This window comes from Neoarius graeffei, chromosome 19, assembly GCF_027579695.1.
Source record: "Neoarius graeffei isolate fNeoGra1 chromosome 19, fNeoGra1.pri, whole genome shotgun sequence".
Lineage (NCBI taxonomy): Eukaryota > Metazoa > Chordata > Actinopteri > Siluriformes > Ariidae > Neoarius > Neoarius graeffei.
The window spans coordinates 48,517,693-48,541,139 of record NC_083587.1 but is presented as its reverse complement, the minus strand read 5'-3'; positions in this window follow the sequence as shown (position 1 = coordinate 48,541,139).

Below are 23,447 nucleotides of genomic sequence, written 5' to 3'. Positions count from 1 at the left end.
ACCACAGTGAAAGTCACAGAGATCACAATTTTTCCCATTCTGATGTTTGAAGTGAACGTTAACTGAAGATTTGTATCTGCATGATTTTATGCATTGTGCTGCTGTCAAGCGATTGGCTGATTAAAGAACTCCACAAAACAGCAGGTGGATGGGTGTTCCTAATAAAGTGGCCAGTGAGTGTATGTGCTGTGATACACCTTGGCAGGTTTAATGACGTAAGAAAGAGTAAAGCTAAAACACACAAAAGGCATAATGAGTACAAATGAACGCTCTCTTTTATGCTTACACATTCACACAATGTAAATATACTGACTTTTAAATGAACTAAATTACTTTGTTTTTTTTTTTAACCGCTACCTTTTATATATTTATGGCTTATTCATCAATTATGTTCATGTAAACCACTGTATTTTAATGTATTTTAACATATCATCCACTATTTACTCATATTTTTATTGTATTTATTCTCTCATATGAACTTTAACAACAGTCCTAGCCAAGTAGACACAGTAACTAACAATTCGAGAGACTTTCTTCATAAAACTTCCCAAACTCAAAATTGTCACAAAAACATCATCTACTTCCTGGTTTAAGTCACCTGACATGTTGCAGGTAATTTCCTGTTTCAAAATAAAATATACAAAACGCTGATTTAACAATTGTAACAAAAACAATTATGTTTTCAGTTTTAGTAACCTTATATTGTGACTCGTATTGGCAACTCTCCATCCATCCATTATCTGTAGCCGCTTATCCTGTTCTACAGGGTCGCAGGCAAGCTGGAGCCTATCCCAGCTGACTATGGGCGAGAGGCGGGGTACACCCTGGACAAGTCGCCAGGTCATCGCAGGGCCAACACATAGACACAGACAACCATTCACACTCACATTCACACCTACGGTCAATTTAGAGTCACCAGTTAACCTAACCTGCATGTCTTTGGACTGTGGGGGAAACCGGAGCACCCGGAGGAAACCCACGCGGACACGGGGAGAACATGCAAACTCCACACAGAAAGGCCCTCGTCGGCTGCTGGACTCAAACCCAGAACCTTCTTGTTGTGAAGTGACAGTGCTAACCACTACACCACCATGGTATTGGCAACTAATTGCAATTAAATATTATACTGATCAGCCTATTCAGTTTTTAGCCGTGTTGAATTTAGTTCATTTGGTCCACAGCAGGCGTCACTTATCCGTGCGATCTTCACGAGACTTGTGCGAAATTTCGAAACGTGAAGTGTCAGCCAGGTGTCAGTGCCACCATTTTGAAAACTGTTTTCCAAACGAAATATTGCACAAAAACGAGTTTAAATGACGATTACTGCCTACTTTTTTCCAACTTTCCTGATTGCTATCAAAACAAACAAAACTTCCCGCTTGATTACATCAGCATTCGAAAGAGGGCGCGCATGTCTTTTGACAATGTTGGCAGACATTCGTCATTTTGATTTCTGCTGTACGTTTTACTTCTGTCCTACGATGTCTCGCACAGGTCTCAACGAATCTCGTTTACAGCCATTGCTTTGACATATGGACTGATATATTACAGAGCATATTTCAAACACTCAACTTGCTATAGCAGTGACAAAATAGCCATCAAAAATGCGTTCCTATATTTAATAAAATGAGAAATAGAATTTTGATAATAAAAAATTTGTCTTCAGTTCCCCTTTCAGAGACTATAATGATGATGCCTGCATTCATGGTACAAACTAGAAGGGAACTCAGTGGCATGTATACCTTTGTCAAGGCACATATTATCTTCAGCAAAATCAAAGCTGTACACCAAATTTCATCAAAATCCATTTCCTACTTTTTGAGTTACGTTGGGACCAGACAAAAAAGTCCTCGATCCACATACATATCCAGATTTGCATCAAAATCTAACCAATTGTTTCTTGGCCCATGGCTCACCTTTTGTCCAAATTTCAAAATCCGTTCACTACTTTTTGAGTTACATTGGGAACAAACAAACAAACAAATGGAGGGAAAAACATAATCTCCTCCAGTAAAGTTGTCAGAGGTAATAGACCAATATTTTCATAAACACTGTATGACAAAGCATATAAATCTTTACTTAAAGGACAATGATGTAGAGATACTGAATTTTAGTTGATGAATTTCAGTAGACTTTCCCAAATGACAACGGACAAATGAATTCCTGTGTGCATTAAATTAGCATGCACAAAAGTATATTTGTTATAAATGTTTCTATTTTAAATTTGATGAATTGATGGGTAATTGTCGATGCCTTTGGAAGTGTAAATTAAGGCAAATGTTTGAAAAATAGTTTCAGAATATTTTTAAAGATGCATTGATTGAAAATTCTTTATAGGAAACTGGCAGAGCACCAGAATAATAAGACAAAGTAGCAGTCAGTATGTAAACTCCGTCATGAATTTTGATGAAACCACACACACACACACACACACACACACACACACACACACACACACACACACAGAGTGTACATGTATCTGCTGATATTAAATGTGTGTATATGAGAGAAAGAAAGAGAGAGAGAGAAAGAGAGAGAGAGAGAAAGAGCCACACAAAGAGCTTTCAGCATTTCCAGTATCCACATACAAGGTACTCTGTTTTTTTTTTTTTAATTATTATTGGAAATGCAAACTATCGGTGCTCTTAAATAGATCTGAAATGCAATCGAACAGTTCAGGTTCAAAAGCATGCCTCTCCATTTTTCTTGTTTTCTGGAATCACGTTTTTTTGTCTTTTTTTGCCTGATAGAACTGGGCATTTCATATAGCGTCAATCTGAATTGATATGCATTAAATAATTAATTGTCATGATCTGAAAAATCAACTTTATTTAACCAAAACTAAAAAGAGGATTTTGGTCACATTTGGTGGCAAAAAAATGTAGACAACTCCATTTCTTTTTTTTCTTTTTCAAAAGCAGACTAATCTGAATGTCGTACATAATTCACAAATGCAAAAAAAGGCCAATTATTATGACTGATAGTTAATGATTCAAGAAAAAAAAAGAATCTAAAGGCCGATTTATCCTTCTGCCTAGAATCTATGTCGTAGGTACAACATCGACGCTCGTGCAGTGTGAAGCATTTATACTTGCATGTAAGGTGTGTGTCTCCTCTAGGAGGCGCTGTCGCATGACGCAGAAGCAGGGCGGATTATGAGTTCTCTGTTTCACTGGAGGAGTAATAAACAGAAAATGACTTGGACAAAATGTTGTTTCGAAGTAAATTTACTGTCGAAAAAAGAAACCTCAAGTGACTAATTATAAACCAAGTGAATTCTCACTGAAAGTGAATATGTTTTAACTTGGCTGTATTCAGCAGTATGAATGTCTCAAGCGAAAGTCCCACTGTACGCTTAGGAATAAGGCAGAAAAGTATAATCTCATTGTGTTTTAATGCACAGGATTAGAGGCAGGTGTAAACTGGCTGTGATAATGCTCTACAGGCACTGTCGAACCTCACACTTTATATACAGGGTGTTTCAAAAAATTTGATATTATTTGAGATGTAAATATCCCAGAAGCTACATAGTCCAGGCAAATGAACCTGAACAGCCTGAATGTTGAGCAATATAAGATTTATTCCTCAAAATTTGAATGAGAAATTCAAAGGTATGCGGATTCCATGAATGATTTCACAAATTTTCAATATTCGCAAACCCGCTCGCTCGGCCGTCTCTTCCAATGCTGGTGGTCGTCCAGATCCTTTTGCCCTGCGTACACAGCCTTCCTCTTTGAACTTTTTGTTCCATGTCCAAATCTGCATTGCAGTTGGTGCATTTTTTGAGAATTCTCTCATAAATGCACACTGCACAGTCTTGTTGGACTGTGTTCGAGTGTACTCTAACACACAAAACGCCTTTTCTTTTCCAGTGAATGGCATTTCTGTACCTAAAAAGATAAAAACAAAAAAACATTAAACATAAACTGTTGATCTGTTTCCACACATGCTGTTAAAATTTGAGGTCAATTGAACAAGAAGTGGCAAAGTTATTAGATTGTGAGATGACACCCTGTATTTATATTAACACAATATTGTGATTGTAGAGTTCTGGTTTTCATGGAGAAAATCAGTCAGACATGTGATGCGACCAAGTGGATCATATATAATAGTTGTGGTCTGCATTGCCATGACATGGAGTTACATTTCTGGAGAAATGCACATTAGGCTACAGTGTAGATTCGATGCAGAAGTGTAAATTGGCCTTAATTTCCCTATAATAAAGCCATGGGCCAATCAGCAAACAAGGTAGACATTCAGGATTGTATATGAAGTGTATGTATTGTGGCACATCCCAATGCACTGGACTCCAAGTTGAATTCCTTCAAAGAAGGTCAACTATGATAAAAGAAAAGCAGGATGACAGTGCTACAGGGTGGCCCCTATACCCAGCCACTGGGATTGTACAAGCCATTGCATACTTAGTGCCGGTCCCAAGCCTGGATAGATTGGGGAGGGTTGCATCAGGAAGGGCACCCGGTGTAAAACCTATGCCGAATCAAATATGTGGAACAGATGGGATCAGGACACTTCATCCAATGACCATTTCGACCAATGCCATTTCGTCCAATAGTTGAGACATTTCATTCAAAGCCTTTTTAAGATGCACTATCAATTATTTTATATGTGGTGACCATATGTGCGACAAGATCGAGATATAAACAAACCATAATTCATTTAAGGGAGTGCATTAAACAGGTTTATGACTGTGTCTCCCTGTCATAAATGGAAATAAACATTTTTTGTAAAGCAAACGAGTGCTGTAGTATGAGCGCTTCGACACAAAAGAGTGGTGTAAGGGGTGTAAACAAGTAGACCCTTACCATTACAGGCTGCTCTCCAAGCTTTGAGTCCAGTGAAGCCGTTTAATTCATCATATAGCCAGTCTTAATAAGACCAAAACAGCCTTAATCAGTAAAATCTTTTAATAAATATTTTATTTAAATAGTATTTTATTCAGTGACCTGGCAACTTGTCCAGGGTGTACCCCGCCTCTCATCCATAGTCAGCTGGGATAGACTCCAGCCTGCCTGCAACCCTGTACAGGATAAGCGGTTATGGATAATGGATGGATGGATGGATGGATAGTATTTTATTCATTTAAGGGAGTGCATTAATCAAGTTTATGACTGTGTCCCCCCATAATAAATGGAAACATATGCCTAATGATAGTGAGGTGACAATATGTGTGACAAATTGCTATATATTTTTAAACCAATCCTAAAGAAGAATTCTCAATAGAATTTGACCAAAGCGGAAAACATTTTTGTAAAGCAAACGAGCAAGCCTTACCATTACAGACTGCTCTCCGAGCTTTGAGTCCAGTGAAGCCATTTAATTCATCATATAGCCAGTCTTAATAAGGTGCGCACAGTCCGGAGCGCAACTGAGAGTCCTGCATGAGGAAGAAGTTTTTGTCAAATGTTTCTTGGATTTTACATGAATACTAGGTAGGAACCCATCGTTTTGAACACACTCACTGAGAAAGGTGAGTCTGGGGCGATCTTTACTTACCATTAGATTTCACAACTTGCATTTGGCGAGTGGCGGGTGGTTAAACTACACGCTGCAAAAATGTGTTTTGCTTCTGTCAAATTCCGTTGAGAATTCCTCCGTTTTTCGAACAAACAAATACCTGAAATATAAAATAATTGATAGTGCGTATGACGAAGGCTTTGGACGAAATGTCTTAACTATTGGACGAAATGGCATTGGATGAAATGGTCGTTGGACGAAGTGTCCTGTATCCAAACAGATCCACTGTGGCGACCCCTAATGGGAACAGCTGAAAGAAAATATACAGTATACAGGGTAGCCCCTGGAGAATAGATTCTGGCCCCTGCAGAATAGATTTGTTCACCGTAACAGTCTTAAATTTGGGATTGACAGGAATATCCATCGTATGTGTAGAAACAAAAGAAAAGTGTATCCTCGTCTCAGTGATTTGATACTTCTCTCCATTGTCTGACTGGCCTGATGTCTATGTATGACAGTAGTGTGGCATCTTGTTTAACCTTATCAGTAGATGAGTAGAGCTGATGTTGTAACACAAAGGTTACATGCATTGTGTCTCCAACAAATATGGGTGATTTTTCCTACTCTACTAAGACATGCTTTTTTTCTACTTGTGAGAAATTGGCTTGGTTTCTTTTTACTCCCTACCTGTGATACAGTCACAGGTTCATTAATATTGTTGATTGTTTTCCATGTTTTAATGCACTATTTGGTGAAATAAATGCTAATTTAGCAAGCGATGGGTGCAGTGATGATGGAGAATGTCACAAGCTTCAGAGCGCTGATTTGCCGAAATGGAGTTGATGGCATCTGCAGAAAATAGGGCGTGACAGGGACAAGCCTGCTGAACAGAACAATCTGCTGTTGGTATTGGTTAAATTTTTTCCAGGTGCTTGTTGACGTTTGCGTTTGAACTCTCCAGTTGTTTAGTCTTGCCTGTTTTTAGATCGGATTTCTATTTTTAATCATTCATTCATTCATTCATTCATTCATCTTCAGTTTTATCAGCTTTATCCTGGTCAGGGATCTAGATATATTTTTTGAGAAAACAAGACTGTATTAACATTTTCCAGGCTAATATTTTGTATATTGACCGATTCCTTGATGACACGACAGTGACCTTGTCCATTGAGGGTTAAACTGGAATAAAAAATGAACAAAGCTGAGCACAAACTCAGAATTTGGTGGTAATAACATCAATATACCACTGTTAGCTGCTGTTCAACACTTACATAGTGAAGATTATGACTGTGACATGCATTAGGCAGGACCAGTATCCTTACATTGCCTATATTTTCTCTCATCTTGAAACAAAAGTGTGTTTATTTCTGCTTATATATTTGAGAATGTTATAACAATGCTTTCACACCTTAATGAAAGAGTTGCACAGTTAAGTCCATAAATATTTGGACAGAGGCAACATTTTTCTAATTTTGGTTCTGTACATTACCATAATGAATTGTGAACAAAACAATTCAGATGCAGTTGAAGTTCAGACTTTCAGCTTTAATTTAGTGGGTTGAACAAAATGATTGCATAAAAATGTGAGGAACTAAAGCATTTTTTAAAACACAATCCCTTCATTTCAGGGGCTCAAAAGTAATTGGACAAATTAAATAATTGTAAATAAAATGTTCATTTCTAATACTTGGTTGAAAACCCTTTGTTGGCAATGACTGCCTGAAGTCTTGAACTCATGGACATCACCAGATGCTGTGTTTCCTCCTTTTTAATGCTCTGCCAGGCCTTTACTGCAGCGGTTTTCAGTTGCTGTCTGTTTGTGGGCCTTTCTGTCTGAAGTTTAGTCTTTAACAAGTGAAATGCATGCTCAACTGGGTTGAGATCAGGTGACTGACTTGGCCATTCAAGAATATTCCACTTCTTTGCTTTAATAAACTCCTGGGTTGCTTTGGCTTTATGTTTTGGGTCATTGTCCATCTGTATTATGAAACACCGACCAATCAGTTTGGCTGGATTTGAGCACACAGTATGTCTCTGAATACCTCAGAATTCATCCGGCTGCTTCTGTCCTGTGTCACATCATCAATAAACACTAGTGACCCAGTGCCACTGGCAGCCATGCATGCCCAAGCCATCACACTGCCTCCGCCGTGTTTTACAGATGATGTGGTATGCTTTGGATCATGAGCTGTACCACGCCTTCGCCATACTTTTTTCTTTCCATCATTCTGGTAGAGGTTGATCTTGGTTTCATCTGTCCAAAGAATGTTCTTCCAGAACTGTGCTGGCTTTTTTAGATGTTTTTTAGCAAAGTCCAATCTAGCCTTTTTATTCTTGAGGCTTATGAGTGGCTTGCACCGTGCAGTGAACCCTCTGTATTTACTTTCATGCAGTCTTCTCTTTATGGTAGATTTGGATATTGATACACCTACCTCCTGGAGAGAGTTGTTCACTTGGTTGGCTGTTTCTCTTCACCATGGAAATTATTCTGCGATCATCCACCACTGTTGTCTTCTGTGAGTGTCCAGGTCTTTTTGCATTGATGAGTTCACCAGTGCTTGCTTTCTTTCTTTCTCAGGATGTACCAAACTGTAGATTTTGCCACTCCTAATATTGTAGCAATGGTTTTTTTTTCTGTTTTCGCAGCTTAAGGATGGCTTGTTTCACCTGCATGGAGAGCTCCTTTGACCACATGTTTTCTTCACAGCAGAATCTTCCAAATGTAAGCACCACACCTCAAATCAACTCCAGGCCTTTTATCTGCTTAATTGAGAATGACATAATGAAGGAATTGCCCACACCTGCCCATGAAATAGCCTTTGAGTCAATTGTCCAATTACTTTTGGTCCCTTTCAAAACAGGGTGGCACATGTTAAAGGGCTGAAACTCCTAAACCCTTCATCCAGTTTTAATGTGGATACCCTCAAATGAAAGCTGAAAGTCTGGACTTTATGTCCATGTCCATTATATAACTATAACTTGAATATGTTTCAGTAAACAGGTAAAAAAAAAACAAAATTTGTGTAAGTGTCCAAATATATATGGACCTAACTGTATATTAATTGTTTTGATAAATTTGGGTACTTTTTGTTTGTGAATGTGTTGATATAATAAAAAGAATATCACATGTTGGCTTGAAGATATGAAGTTTATCTTCTAGTGTTGAAAAACTCACATTTTTCATACAAAATACATCGCGGATCTGAGTGACATATTTAAATAATATTGGCTGGCTTTTTTTGTGGTATATCAGATATATTCCATTCAGCTAGCATGATATTGAACAAGTCGAAGATGAGTAGCTGAATGGAATATATCTGATAGACCATGAAAAAAGCCATCCTTCCTCCTCCTCCTCTTCTTCTTCTACTTATTATTATTATTATCGTTACTATTACTTTTACATATACACATCCAATTGAACAATTATAGATTTTTCAAAAAGTTAAGAACGGGGGGCAGTTGTTCAAAACAAAAGGGCTTTGCTGAGTGAAGTCCACGAGTGAAGTCCTCTTGTAAAAGTCTCCGTCACTTTTCCTCACCTCGAAGTAGAACTTTATATTTCTGCTATTGCTCTCTTTTCCAGTTTTTCGATGTATGTTGGTATGTTTTTCTCTTGTAAATATGAGAGAAGAATATCCAGTGAAGTTTTGGTAGCCTTTTGGGCTAGTTTTGGGTGTTCAGCATGTCTGTCTCTTTAAGTCTTCTGCTTTTAATGAAGCAAACCTGGTGGCCATTTTTGTGAACAAAAACTGTCAGTCATTCACTACCGTGGAAGATTTACATCTCCGATGTGTCTCTTTTCCAGTTTTTTGATGTCCGTTGGTATGTTTTTCTTTTGTAAATATGCGTGAAGAATATATAATGAAGCTTTGGTAGCCTTTCAGGTGTTCAGCGCATCTTTAGTTTCAGTTTATTTATTTAGTGCTTAAGCCAAGCACTGAATTAACCCCATCTTCTTTCTCTCCCAGCCGACAAAGAAATGACTGTACGCATGCGTAGCAGAAAAGTTTTGTCATTGGATCTTCGCATGAGCTCTGACATCGTGTTGTTTTGACAACATGCAATATTATAACAATACTGCATGCTAATTCTCCATTGGGGAGAGTGACATAATACATGGAGAATAAGCGATATGATAACAATATTGCATGCCATCAATAAACCCACTAGAAGGGAATAGAATACTTGTTTTTATTTCATGGAAAAAGTGTCCTGTGTGTATAATAATTCCCAATATTTCACTCCGATGACATCACTCCCAGTGTTTTCCCATTGACTAGACACGCATTATCAAAATGGTGAACCGGTTCAAAATTAAAATTCTTTTGATTAATTTGCAATTTTTTGTGGATGTGTCCATATAATATAAAGAACATTATATGGTGGGGTGAAGATATGAAGTTTATCTTCTCATGTTGAAAAATATTTCACTTGTTTACTTCTCTCACTCGTGATGTATACATTCACCACTTGAAGATAAACTTCATATCTTCGTGCCACCGTGTAATATCCTCTCTATCTATCTATCTATCTATCTATCTATCTATCTATCTATCTATCTATCTATCTATCTATCTATCTATCTATCTGATATATTTGTGTGTGTGTGTGTATGTGTGTATATATATATATATATATATATATATATATATATATATATATATATATACAAAAATCTCCACAGATACTCCACATAATCTAAGTATATAAAAAGAATCCCAGATAACAAAAAAATGTTGTTTAACAAGCAAAAACAAATAATATTAATAGTATTAAAAATATTACACTGTTGATGTGGTGAAGTTTTTGTTAAGAGCTGTTTATATAACTGCATGGAGAAAGCTTTAGGACAGCGAGGTTAATGCTTTCCAGTTTCATCGTAAAAAAGTTGAGTGAAGGTATGTTTTCTGAGAAAGAGAGAGAAAGAGAGAGACAGAGAGAGGTGAGGGAACGATGTTTCGCATTGTTATAATGGAAGTGATAACAGGAACTAACTCATCTTACAGACCTTTCACAGCATTAAAACTGTAACCATAAACTGTAAAGCACACTGGATTATTCATAAATAAATTAAACATTGTAATTGTTGCCAAACTGCTGTGGTATAACTAAATAACGCTCCAGACTGATATATATATATATATATATATATATATATATATATATATATATATATATATATACACACACACACACCGTATATGTGTGTGTGTGTGTGTGTGTGTGTGTGTTTACTGACAATATCTATTATGTGTTATTTGTTAGCTAATTTATTAGATCTATTGGATTTCAAAAACTCTATGTTTAATACACAGGACTCCAGAAAGGTTTGAGGTTCCATGTGCTGAATATTTATGAGGCAACAATCCAATCCAAAAGCCAATTCTGTAAGGAGGGCGAAAGTCAAATCAGAAAATTCAAAGAGTCATCGGAAATTGAAGTAACTAGATGCAAGACTGACAACTTTCAAGAGTTGGCAAGACTTCGCGATGATTGCTAGATTGAGTTCGCTTTATACACTGTGTGAACAGGAAGTGATTGTGAAGTAGTTCATTACTCACGGAAGGTTGATGTGACAGATTTACTCAGCTCTCTTTCTTCTAGCTAATATCCTGAGGAAGGCACTGTTACGCTTACGAAGGTGTAGAGACAAACAAAATGCAAATTATATTCAATTTAATAATAACCTATGAGGTCAAAATGCCAGCAGGTTTCATTACAGGCACTGAAGACAAAGTTATCATGTCTGTATTCATACTTGTGCATGTGTGGGTTTGAGAACGAGTAAAAGATAAACATTTACAATAATGATTACCTAATTTAAATAACTGTTGTAGTATAATTGGTGACATGATTCACTGATTATTCTTGATTACAAATTGACTGCTTTGTCTCCACAACCATGCTACAATTTGTTTTGGAACATGAAGGTTAAATTAGATGCAGAAAAAATTTATTCAATGAGCAAATTGCTGGAATAATACAGCAATTATTTCAAATAGTGAGTGCAATCATTTAGCTTCTGCTGCTAAATATGGCTGATCAGAATCATTTCAATTAGCATAATTAGAGAACCTGCACATTTCTTACTCTATGACCAATTTGAGAGTCATTTGTCCAAAAAAATAAAGAGAACATGATGTACTGCAGATGCATTAATTTTCATTTTCCTCTCGTTTCTCATGTTGCCTAGAGTTAACTGATGATATTGAAATGTTTTTAATCTTTTAACCATTATGGGGACTGACCCTCAGAGAAATAATAATAGCTTGATTAGTGCTATCCACAGCCAGATAATGTGCTACATTTATGATTATTAGTTAGCCACAGATCCTGTGTCTCTGAGCTGCACCATATGAAGCTCTTTATTTTTCACATGTTCATTTGCTTCAATCTAATTCTAGTATATAAAATAATAAGAATCACAAAACCATTTTTATTTTCCAAAGTCATTTGTGCTGTTGTCCTCTTAAAGACTCTTAAAGAACATGTTTGGCAGGAATTAGAAGGCAAGGTCTCTATAACATCCACCAAGCTTTTAAAAAAAGCATATTTTATGTTTCCCTCAAAAAAGAAAAAAAAGTCAAACATGCTGCTGATTTAGTGATCTCCTCTTTGAGAATATAACAATAAACATATACGGTAATGTATTGTATGAAATATATGTATAATTAAAAATAACATTGTATTATCATAATATACAGTAATATTATAATACTAGGGCGGCACGGTGGTGTAGTGGTTAGCGCTGTCGCCTCACAGCAAGAAGGTCCTGGGTTCGAGCCCCGGGGCCGGCGAGGGCCTTTCTGTGCGGAGTTTGCATGTTCTCCCCGTGTCCGCGTGGGTTTCCTCCGGGTGCTCCGGTTTCCCCCACAGTCCAAAGACATGCAGGTTAAGTTAACTGGTGACTCTAAATTGACCGTAGGTGTGAATGTGAGTGTGAATGGTTGTCTGTGTCTATGTGTCAGCCCTGTGATGACCTGGCGACTTGTCCAGGGTGTACCCCGCCTTTCGCCCATAGTCAGCTGGGATAGGCTCCAGCTTGCCTGCGACCCTGTAGAAGGATAAAGCGGCTAGAGATAATGAGATGAGATTATAATACTATAATATACATATGTATATAGATACAATGTATATACAGTAGAGAGAGGATATTACATGGTGGTGCAAAAATATGAAGTTTATCTATGAGTAGTGAATGTATATTTCATGACTGAGTGAAGTGAACAAGTGATATATTGTTCAACACGAGAAGATAAACTTCATGTCTTCGTGCCACCATGTAATGTTCTTTTTATTATATGGACACATCCACAAAAAATATGCAAGTTAATCAAAAGAGTTTTAATTTTGAACCAGTTTGCCATTTTGACAATGCACGTCTAGTCAGCGGGAAAACAGTGGGCGTGACGTTATCGGAGTGAAATATCAGGACTTAGGCCCTGTCCACACGGCAACGGATTCAGGTGACTCCGATACAATTGCTTATCGTTTAGGCCTGGCGTCCACACGGCACCGGCGTTTTGGGTGCCCAAAACGCAATCTTTTTGAGAACGGGTTCCAGAGTGGAAAGATCTGGCAACGTTGCCGTTGTGAAGTCGTCTGGATGAGTAGAACGGATTTGTTTACGATGACGTCACAACCACATGACTGTGAGTGCTTCACGCCGGGTAGAAGTGTAACGAATATCACCAGGAAAAAGCCTTACAGAGCACTAGTGAGAGTGAAACACGAGCTTGGATATTATTATTATTATTATTATTATTATTATGTTCAGTGTTAGTTCACAGTAGTAATGCAAGAAGCAGAATAGTGAAGCAAAAACATGCAATTGTACAAACACTGCAGCTCTACAGCAAAATATTCATTTATGAAATGGTCTGATTCTTAACACCAGTAGTGCCAATGATCTTCTCATTGCGATGCGAGTTGTCAACAAATCCTATAACTTGGTTCATGAAACGCGCTTACAAAATATTTTCACTGTGAATATTTATTGTGTAATGGTGCAATCCCGCCAGCAAAAATAGGGAAAAAAAGGAGCGATCTCACCTCTTCAGATGTTGATTTAAGTCCAACAATACATTCCTCAAAAAGGGCGTAGAGGAGCAAATTAATCCAATTTATTCCGGACCATTAAAGACGCCGCCTTCCACGTAGAATCATACGTCATCCTCGCCGCCATATTGGAGAGGTCAAAGCGGAGAATAAAGATTCATGTGCTGCCTTTAACTGTACCAACAGGTTTACTGTCCAAACGAGATCACATGGGATTACCTTTCACAGGTGAGAAACAAATTAATCCATCAACGTGTAGTATTCAATTTATTCCGGACCATTAAAGACGCCGCCTTCCGCGTAGAATCATACGTCATCCTCGCCGCCATATTGGAGAGGTCAAAGCGGAGAATAAAGATTAGCTGCGTTTAACTGTACCAACAGGTTTGCCATCCAAACGAGATCACATGGGATTACCTTTCACAGGTGAGACTGGAAAAATACTTTTCATTGTATTTGGTCATTATAATGTAATTTTACAAACAGATTTTCCTGACTTTGTGGCTAATATGAAGTCTCACGCATAATAGTTTATGCGCATCCGTCCTTACTTCTTCTATTGTTCTGGTGTCTCCGAAGGGACCGTCTTACAGCGCCCCTAGAGGTGTGGCATGTGTATTGCATCGTTTTCAGCAAGCGTTGCGTTGCCATATGGACCTGATATTTTACTGATTGTTGCCCATTTGGACGCGATATATTTTTAAATAACATCTCGTTGCCGTTGTCGTGTGGATGTAGCATGATTATACATACAGGACACTTTGTCGATGGAATAAAAATGTGTTCTATTCCCTTCTAGTCGGTTTCATTCATTTGGTTTGATAGCATGCAATATTGTTAGCATATTGCTTATCCTATGTGTATTACGTCACTCTACAAAATGAATGAATGTGCAAGACAACATGACGTTGCACATCACAGATATAAAACTTCTGTGCTTGCGAGCAACTGTGACAATTTGTAAACAAACATGGCCGCCAGGTTTGCTTCATTAAATACGGATTATTTTAAGAGAATTATGAAAGAGAAAGACATGTTGAACACCCTAAAGGAATATGTATGTATAATAATAATAATAATCTCATCTCATTATCTCTAGCCGCTTTATCCTTCTACAGGGTCGCAGGCAAGCTGGAGCCTATCCCAGCTGACTACGGGCGAAAGGCGGGGTACACCCTGGACAAGTCGCCAGGTCATCACAGGGCTGACACATAGACACAGACAACCATTCACACTCACATTCACACCTACGGTCAATTTAGAGTCACCAGTTAACCTAACCTGCATGTCTTTGGACTGTGGGGGAAACCGGAGCACCCGGAGGAAACCCACGCGGACACGGGGAGAACATGCAAACTCCACACAGAAAGGCCCTCGCCAGCCACGGGGCTCGAACCCGGACCTTCTTGCTGTGAGGCGACAGCGCTAACCACTACACCACCGTGCCGCATAATAATAATAATAATAATAATATTGGCTGGCTTTTTTTCATGGTATATTAGATATATTCCATTCAGCTAGCATGATACTGAATGAGTCGAAGAAAAGTTCAAGATCATGCGAGATGAATGGAATATATCTGATATACCATGAAAAAAGCCAGCCAATATTATTTAAATATGTCACTCAGATCTGTGATGTATTTCGTATGAAAAACATGAGTTTTTCAACACAAGAAGATAAACTTCATATTTCTTCAAACCAGCATGATTTTCTTTTTATTATATCAACACATTCACAAACAAAAAGTACCCAAATTTATCAAAACAATTCATCTATGTCCTCACGGGGTGAAGACATTGAAAAATATGTTATTCATATTTTTATACTCATATCATAAAAGACCTTTAAACCCTTTGAGAAGCATAAAATGTACATTACAGTAATTTGATGTTCTGCTTTATTTTCTTAGTAATGATATAAAACATATTTTTGGAAATCCACTCATGTTTTTGTGATAATAGCATAATTTCTGCCACATCTGTTGTGTATGTAGGATTGTGTTAATCCAATTTCAGTAATTTCAAGATTAACATGGACCTATTTTAATGTGTGATTCTGCATTTTTTTTCTTTTTTTTATCTTTTAATGTGTAATCTGTTTGATTATACAGTCAATCTAAAAAAATCTGTCTTTGGATTTTTTTTTTCTTTGTTGTAAAATTACAAAATAACATGATGTCACAAATTCCCTCTGTCATTGTATGGAGTGCTCTCCTTTTTTTGTGTGTACATTGTCATATACCTTTGTTTTGGAGTCTTTTCTCCACCCAATCCTGTCCAGATTGTGTTCAGCTGTTCTGTTTTCATCCCTTGCTTAGTTTGTCTATTTATAACCTTCTCTGTCTTTGTGCCATTGCAAAGTCTCATCAGTGTTAGACATTACTGAGCCTTCAAAAGATGTGGCTATGAAGGCAGTTGCCTTCAAATTGGAATGCACCTATTATCTGTTCAATTCAAATAATGTATTCATGTTCAGTTACATCCTTCATTCAGTACCATGCATCATACTGTACTGTACATTTAAAAAATGGATGAAACCTACTCGAAACATGTAATAACAATGTTCACAGAGCATGAAAATTGCAAAAAGAACTGAGGGAAATTATGCAGTAAGCAGGATGGGGACAAACCAAGCATCCATCCATTATCCACAACTGCTTATCCTGTACAGGGCTGCGGGCAAGCGGGAACCTATCCCAAGAAGCAGGGTACACCCTGGACAAGTCGCCAGATCATTCACACTCACATTCACACCTACGGTCAATTTAGAGCCACCAATTAGCCTAACCTGCATGTCTTTGGACTGTGGGGGAAACCGGAGCACCCGGAGGAAACCCACACAGACACGGGGAGAACATGCAAACTCCACGCAGAAAGGCCCCCGTCAGCCACTGGGCTCAAACCCAGAACCTTCTTGCTGTGAGGCAACAGTGCTAACCACTACACCACCCTGTCACCCCACAAAGCAAACAAAGATGGTAAAAATAAATAAAAAAAACATATACTTGTTATTTTAGACAATTCAGTGCAATTTCCTTCATGTCCACACTCCTTCTGTGCCCAGAACTCTAATGAGCATAACATCTGCACTGAATTTACCTAATTTACCCCCCAACCTTCTTGTCTCATCCAATGCATTTCATTATAAGTTGACCCTGTGTTAAAATACTGTACATATGATCATTAAAACTGAACTGAACTGAACATGGCACTCCAGTTTTTGAGAAAATCCAGCTTTGCTTGATCAGTGATTCCCAATGGTCATGAAAATTCCCAACCTGGTTTTCTGAAATGTTCAATTTCCCAATGTGTGGTCTGGGAAAATTTATAATCTAGTCTCACAAAAATTCAGTTTGTTTGACCTTAAATCTTGCCTGAGAAGTGGTCCAAGTGGAAAACAGCTTGTTTTTCTTTGGGAATAGCTTTCACCATGAAATACAGAAATTAGGTGTTTCACTGAGAAATGAAGCCATTCTGCAATGCATGCACCACTGGTTCATGTACAGCAAAGCTTGTTTTAAAAAAAGTGGAGCATCGGGATATATGTGATGCTGGAAATCCAACCTGCAGAGACACAATGCAGTTGAAAACAAATCAATGCTAATCATGATTCATTTTCACTGATTTATGTATTACGTGGAAAGAATGTACTGTATATGAATTAGAATTTTACTTGAAGTCACTTTTCTATCTTTATCTGTATCAGACATTGACTTTAAGCAGCAAAGCATTTCCCTTCCAGTCAAATCACAGGATCTTGCCATGACTGCCAAACATGCTATGTCATTCATGTCCATGTTCTCATCAAGTGCAATGCTCAATGCTACAGCATTTTTTAACCTAGCTGTTTGCTGCATGCTGACATTTCCTACTATTTCTTTGATGCATTGCTGCACACTTCTAGCTGACATGGGAATATCTTTAATTATTGATTTGATTGACTCTTTGTTTGGTAAGCCTTCAAAGAGAACCTCTGAGCTACAGAGAAAAGCCTCCTTAATACAGTATATTCATCCTCTGGGAATGGCTTTCTGCGTTTCGCAATTCAGTGAGCAATGTGATCGCTTGCTTTAGTCACATGGTTTTTAGCAGTGGCAAAGACTTTGAGGGTGTTGGCTTCTTTCCCATAACTGGACATTTTGATCAATTGTGCCTTGTCTGCCTAATCTTTAAAAGTTTTCTGGTGTCTTGTCTCAAAATGGTGCTTAACATTCGATGTTCTGCAAACTGTATTTTCAAAATGCACAACATGGGCCGTCTGAAAAACAAAACTGCACTCTTCTGTCCATGAGGGCTGGATGCCTGAACACCTGCAATTTCTTAGCTAGTTGCTGTCATTTACTGAACCTGAACCACTGCACTGTGATTCCTGTGTGAAATGTGAGGGGGAGGCCACACTGTTAATCAAACTAAACCACAGGGTGCCAAGAGGTGATTATCTGAAATGTTCAATTTCCCAATGTGTGGTCTGGGAAAATTATAATTATAAGAGGTGATGCACAGCTGAGAGGGCACTTGAACATTTCTTTAAAAAATTAATTAAAAATCTTCTCTTGTGCTCTGATTTCCCAGTGTTCCAATGATTATGCCGACATGTGCCTGAGTTTCCTGAATACTAGGCTAAAAACGCCAATTCAAGAGTCACCCATTGGTTCCTGTCTCAACAATATTTTAATTTCAGGTCTAACATGCTAACACCAATGCTTTTCTTTTCTTGCTGTTTCTTTTTGCCTTCTCACTCTCCCTACTCAGCTCCCTGCCATCAATCCATCCATCCATTATCTGTAGCCACTTATCCTGTGCAGGGTCGCAGGCAAGCTGGAGCCTATCCCAGCTGACTATGGGCAAGAGGCAGAGTACACCCTGGACAAGTCGCCAGGTCACTGCAGGGCTGACACAGAGACAAACAACCATTCACACTCACATTTTTTTTTCTCCGTGCTTCCACGGAAGGCGGTTGCATTTTCTCTGCTCTCCCTCTCCCTCCTTTTTTTTCCCTGCTTGTGCTTCTTTGTCTCATCTTGTCTGTCTATACTTTTTGAGAGACTCTCTCCGCATTGCTTTCTAAACTAAAAAAAGCATGGAATTGATAAACTGGTCTCCTAACAAAATTGACACAGTTTTCTCGACGAGAAGCCTGCACTGTAAAAAAAAATATTTGTTGTTTTAACTTAAAAAAGTTAGTGCAAGGGCTGCCTTAAAATTTTGAGTTCACTGGAATTCACATAGTAAGTTAAATTGTTGTGAACTTACTATATTAATTTCAGTGAACTCAAAATTTTAAGGCAGCCCTTAAGGCAACCCTTGCACTAACTTTTTTAAGTTAAAACAACAAATCATTTTTTACAGTGTGGGTTCGGGGGAACCCGCCTGTCCTGCCGGAACGTTCGCGGCTGGTTACACGATGGATGCATGGGAGCGTTGGCGGGTCGTGTGCCTGGTGATTCTTTCTGTGGAGGACACTGAAGATATCTACCTATTTGGAACCATGATTACAGGACTTTTGCTGATTGGATTAGGCACTGCCCTGGTATATTGAGGAAATCAGACAACGGTGACAGCTGTTCAAAGCCCCACAAAACTGCCCGATATGATTGAAGTGGTGGGCAAAGCCATCGGCACTCAGACTGTGGCTATTCAGTACTTGAACCACAACATGGTTGTCATCTTGGAGAAGCGTTCGGCTTTGCAAGGAATAAGTATTTTGGAGACCAAATTGAACAGAATGGACGAAATGGACAGATATGGACAAGCGGTGTGGACGTGCCAAGACTGTGTCTGTTCGAAAGACCAAACAATCTCTATCTTATCGACATTTGGCTCCTTGAGACAGCACCGGCCTTGGCCAAGGCTGTTGCTGGGACAACATCTCCCCCTGAAGACCTGAAGAACATCTCCCCCTCCCCCCTTACCCCTCACCCCTGATTGCCCCCTCCTTTCCCCCCTTCCCCCCTCAAGTCCTGTGTTTTCATGTTGTAAAGTGTTGGAAAGTGTACTTGCATTATTTGTGTGCTTATGTGCTGAGGTTTTTTAATGTTCCTACACTGTACTCCTGACAGGAGCGTAATGTGGGGGTGCTTTTTTCTCCTCCTCTCTCCTCATGTTACTACTGTGTTTCCTTTTCTTTTATCCCTGTCTTCCTGTCCTGTTCCCCCTCTGTAAGGACAGGTTGATGGTCAATTTCACTGGTACAGTGATAATAAAGGGTTCATTCATCATCATTCATACCTACAGTCAATTTAGAGCCACCAATTAGCCTAACCTGCATGTCTTTGGAGTGTGGGGGAAACTGGGGCACCTGGAGGAAACCCATGCAGACACAGGGAGAACATGCAAACTCCACACAGAAAGGCCCTCATCAGCTGCTGGGCTCAAACCCAGGATCTTCTTGCTGTGAGGCAACAGTGCTAACCACTACACCACCGTGCTGCCCCCTCCCTGCCAAGTACAGCACTAAGACATAAATAAAGTCCCCCAAATCACAAAAACTGTCTTGTCTTCATCCCAGGACTCATATTTAAAGGTTCTGATTGCAAAGTTGAATTCTGGGCAAAATGCTCTATTTCTATTGCCGTTGGAGTTTCAAGATGTTGCAATGCTGCATACACAGTGTATCAGATAAATAAATGATAACACAAAAGCAGGAACAGAGAAAAGACATATTCATCTTTTGTTTCATGAATGTCAACCACAAGTTACATCCCTGTGACTCAAAACTCTCTGAGGTTGATGCAGAGTCACAGTGTTTTCTGTACGTCACCATCTTTGTGTGATACACTTCCAAAGTTATGCTAATTAGTTCAAGTTCCTCGCATTCATCTCATCTCATTATCTCTAGCTGCTTTATCCTGTTCTACAGGGTCGTAAGCAAGCTGGAGCCTATCCCAGCTGACTACGGGCGAAAGGCAGGGTACACCCTGGACAAGTTGCCAGGTCATCACAGGGCTAACACATAGACACAGACAACCATTCACACCTACGGTCAATTTAGAGTCACCAGTCAACCTAACCTGCATGTCTTTGGACTGTGGGGGAAACCGGAGCACCCGGAGGAAACCCACGTGGACAACATGCAAACTCCATGCAGAAAGACCCTCGCCGGCCACGGGGCTCGAACCCAGACCTTCTTGCTGTGAGGCAACAGCGCTAACCACTACACCACTGTGCCGCCTCCTCGCATTCAAAAAAATAAAAAGCTCCTTGCATTCGGCTGTTTCCGTTGGGCCATACTATTTACTTCAAGAGGTAGGAAAATGGTCCCAAAACAGGAAAAAAGTGACCCTCAGCACATCAAAATGATCACATCTTGTTTGCATGATATTGTTCTTGCAAGATGTAGGAAAATTCCATGCACAATAAAATTTTGAAAATTTCAGATGATTTTGCAGCACCTTTAAATATGTTCATAACATACACTCAACACAATTAGTACTGTTTGAATATACAGAATACAGTTGTAGAAGATTAATGATTTATATTCCCTCTATCCAGTGTCACCCAGAAGAAGATTGATTCTCTTTTGAGTCTGGTTTCACAATGTATCTTCCAGTCTTGCCTCTTGTTTGCTCATTATGGATATAAATCTACATCTGGATTTTTGCAAAGCTGCTTTGTGACCGTGGTCTATTGTTAAAAGTGTTATTCAAATACAACTGAGTTTAATTGTGATGTAGGCTTGCAAATACTGTCCTACAGTGTTGCCATATGTTAACATATTGTATGTTGCCTAGTATGTAAATGTGATAAACCAGAGACCTGGGAAGGATTGGGACAACTTTTTGGACATCTGAATGCAAGAACCAGAGCAGCAAATACAACCCCAATTCCAAACAAAAGTTGGGACACTGCATAAAACATAAATAAAAACAGAATTTGCAAATCATGGAAACCCTATATTTCATTGAAAATAGTACAAAGACAACATCTAAAATATTGAAAGTGAAATTTTATTGTTTTTTGAAAAAAATATATGCTTATTTTGAGTTTGATGTCAGCAACACATTTCAGAAAAGTTGGGACGGTGCAGCAAAAGACTGAAAAAGTTGTGTAATGCTAAAAAAATGAATTAGGTTAATTGGCAACAGGTCAGTAACATGACTGGATATAAAAAGGTGGAGTCTCTCAAAAGTAAAGATGGGGAGGGGTTCACTGCTCTGTGAAAGACTGCGTGGGCAAACAGTGCAACAATTTAAGAATAAAGTTCCTCAATGTAAAACTGCAAAGAATTTGGGGATCACAGAGTTTATGGTACATAATATCATTAAAAGATTCAGAGAATCTGGAGAAATCTCTGTATACAAGAGACAAGGCTAAAAACTGACATTGGATGCCTGTGATCTTCAGGCCCTCAGGAGACACTGCATTAAAAGCAGACACGTGTCTGTAGTGGAAATCACTGTATGGGCTCAGGAACAATTCAGAAAACCATCGTCTGTGAAAACAGTTCATTACTGCATCCATAAATGCAAGTTAAAACCAGATATAAACAATATCCAGAAACACCTCCACCTTCTCTGGGCCAGACCTCTTTTATGATGGACTGAGGCAAAGTGGAAAATTGTCCCGAGGTCTGACGAATCAAAAGTAGAAATTCTTTTTAGAAATCATGGACACCACGTCCTTCAGGCTAAAGAAGAGAGGACCATCCGGCTTGTTATCAGTGCACAGTTCAAAAGCCAGCATCTGTGATGGTATGAGGGTGCATTAGTACACATGACATGGGTGGCTTGTACATCTGGGAAGGCATCATTAATGCTGAATGACATATACACGTTTCAGAGCAATATGCTGCCATCCAGACAAAATCTTTTTCAGGGAAGGCCTTCTTTCTTTCAGCAAGACAATGCCAAACCGCTTTCTGCACATAATAAAACTGCATGGTTCTGTAGTAAAAGAGTCTGGGTGCTAAACTGGCCTGCCTGTAGTTCAGACCTGTCTCCCATTTAAAACATTTGGCGCTTTATGAAGCACAAAATATGACAAAGGAGATCCCGAAATGTTGAGCAACTGAAATTATATATCAGGCAAGAATGGGACAACATTTCACTTTCAAAACTTCAGCAATTGGTCTCTTCAGTTCCCAAATGTTTACAGACTGTTGTTAAAAGTAGAGGTGATGCAACACAGTGATAAACATGCCCCTGTCCCAACTTTTTTGAAATGTGTTGCTGACATCAAATTCAAAATGAGCATCTATTTTTCAAAAAACAATAACATTTCTCAGTTTCAACATTTGATATGTTGTGTTTGTTATTTTCAATGAATTATCGGGTTTCCATGATTTGGAAATGATTGCATTCTGTTCTCCCCCCCCCCCCAGTTTACACCATGTTCCAACATTTTTGGAATTGGGATTGTCATCATTTGTAACATTTTGACAATTTGTTTGATTTGTGAACTGTCATTTGAGATAATTTGATCTCTAAGAAAGCTAACAGTAATTGGAGAATTTAGTATGTAAGAGAAGAGAAAGAGAACAGAAATTAAGAGTGGAAAAAACATAACACTTTACAAAAATCTTTCTACACATGGTACTTGGAATGAAATTGGTACAATTTGGGTAGAGGAAGCCATATCTGAGATTTTCTGTTATTTTAGATCAGTCCTGTGACATCAAGAGTATTACTGCTGCTCTGTGATTTGCATAATACAATGCAATTTGTTCATACAGCATACATTGAAAATGACATTATTTTTTATATAAATACTCAAATGCAAAACTCAGGCATACAACCTTTCTTCATTCTCTTATAAACGCAATGAGTAAGCCTCAAGTACTGGCTGGTGCAGCAGCTGCAGCTTGTGTTTGGCTTTCTCATGCCAAAAATATATCAGTATGTCTGAATATATTAGAACCAAACAGCTTCTTTGCTGTGCTTCTCTTTTCACATGTATCACATTTACATCACC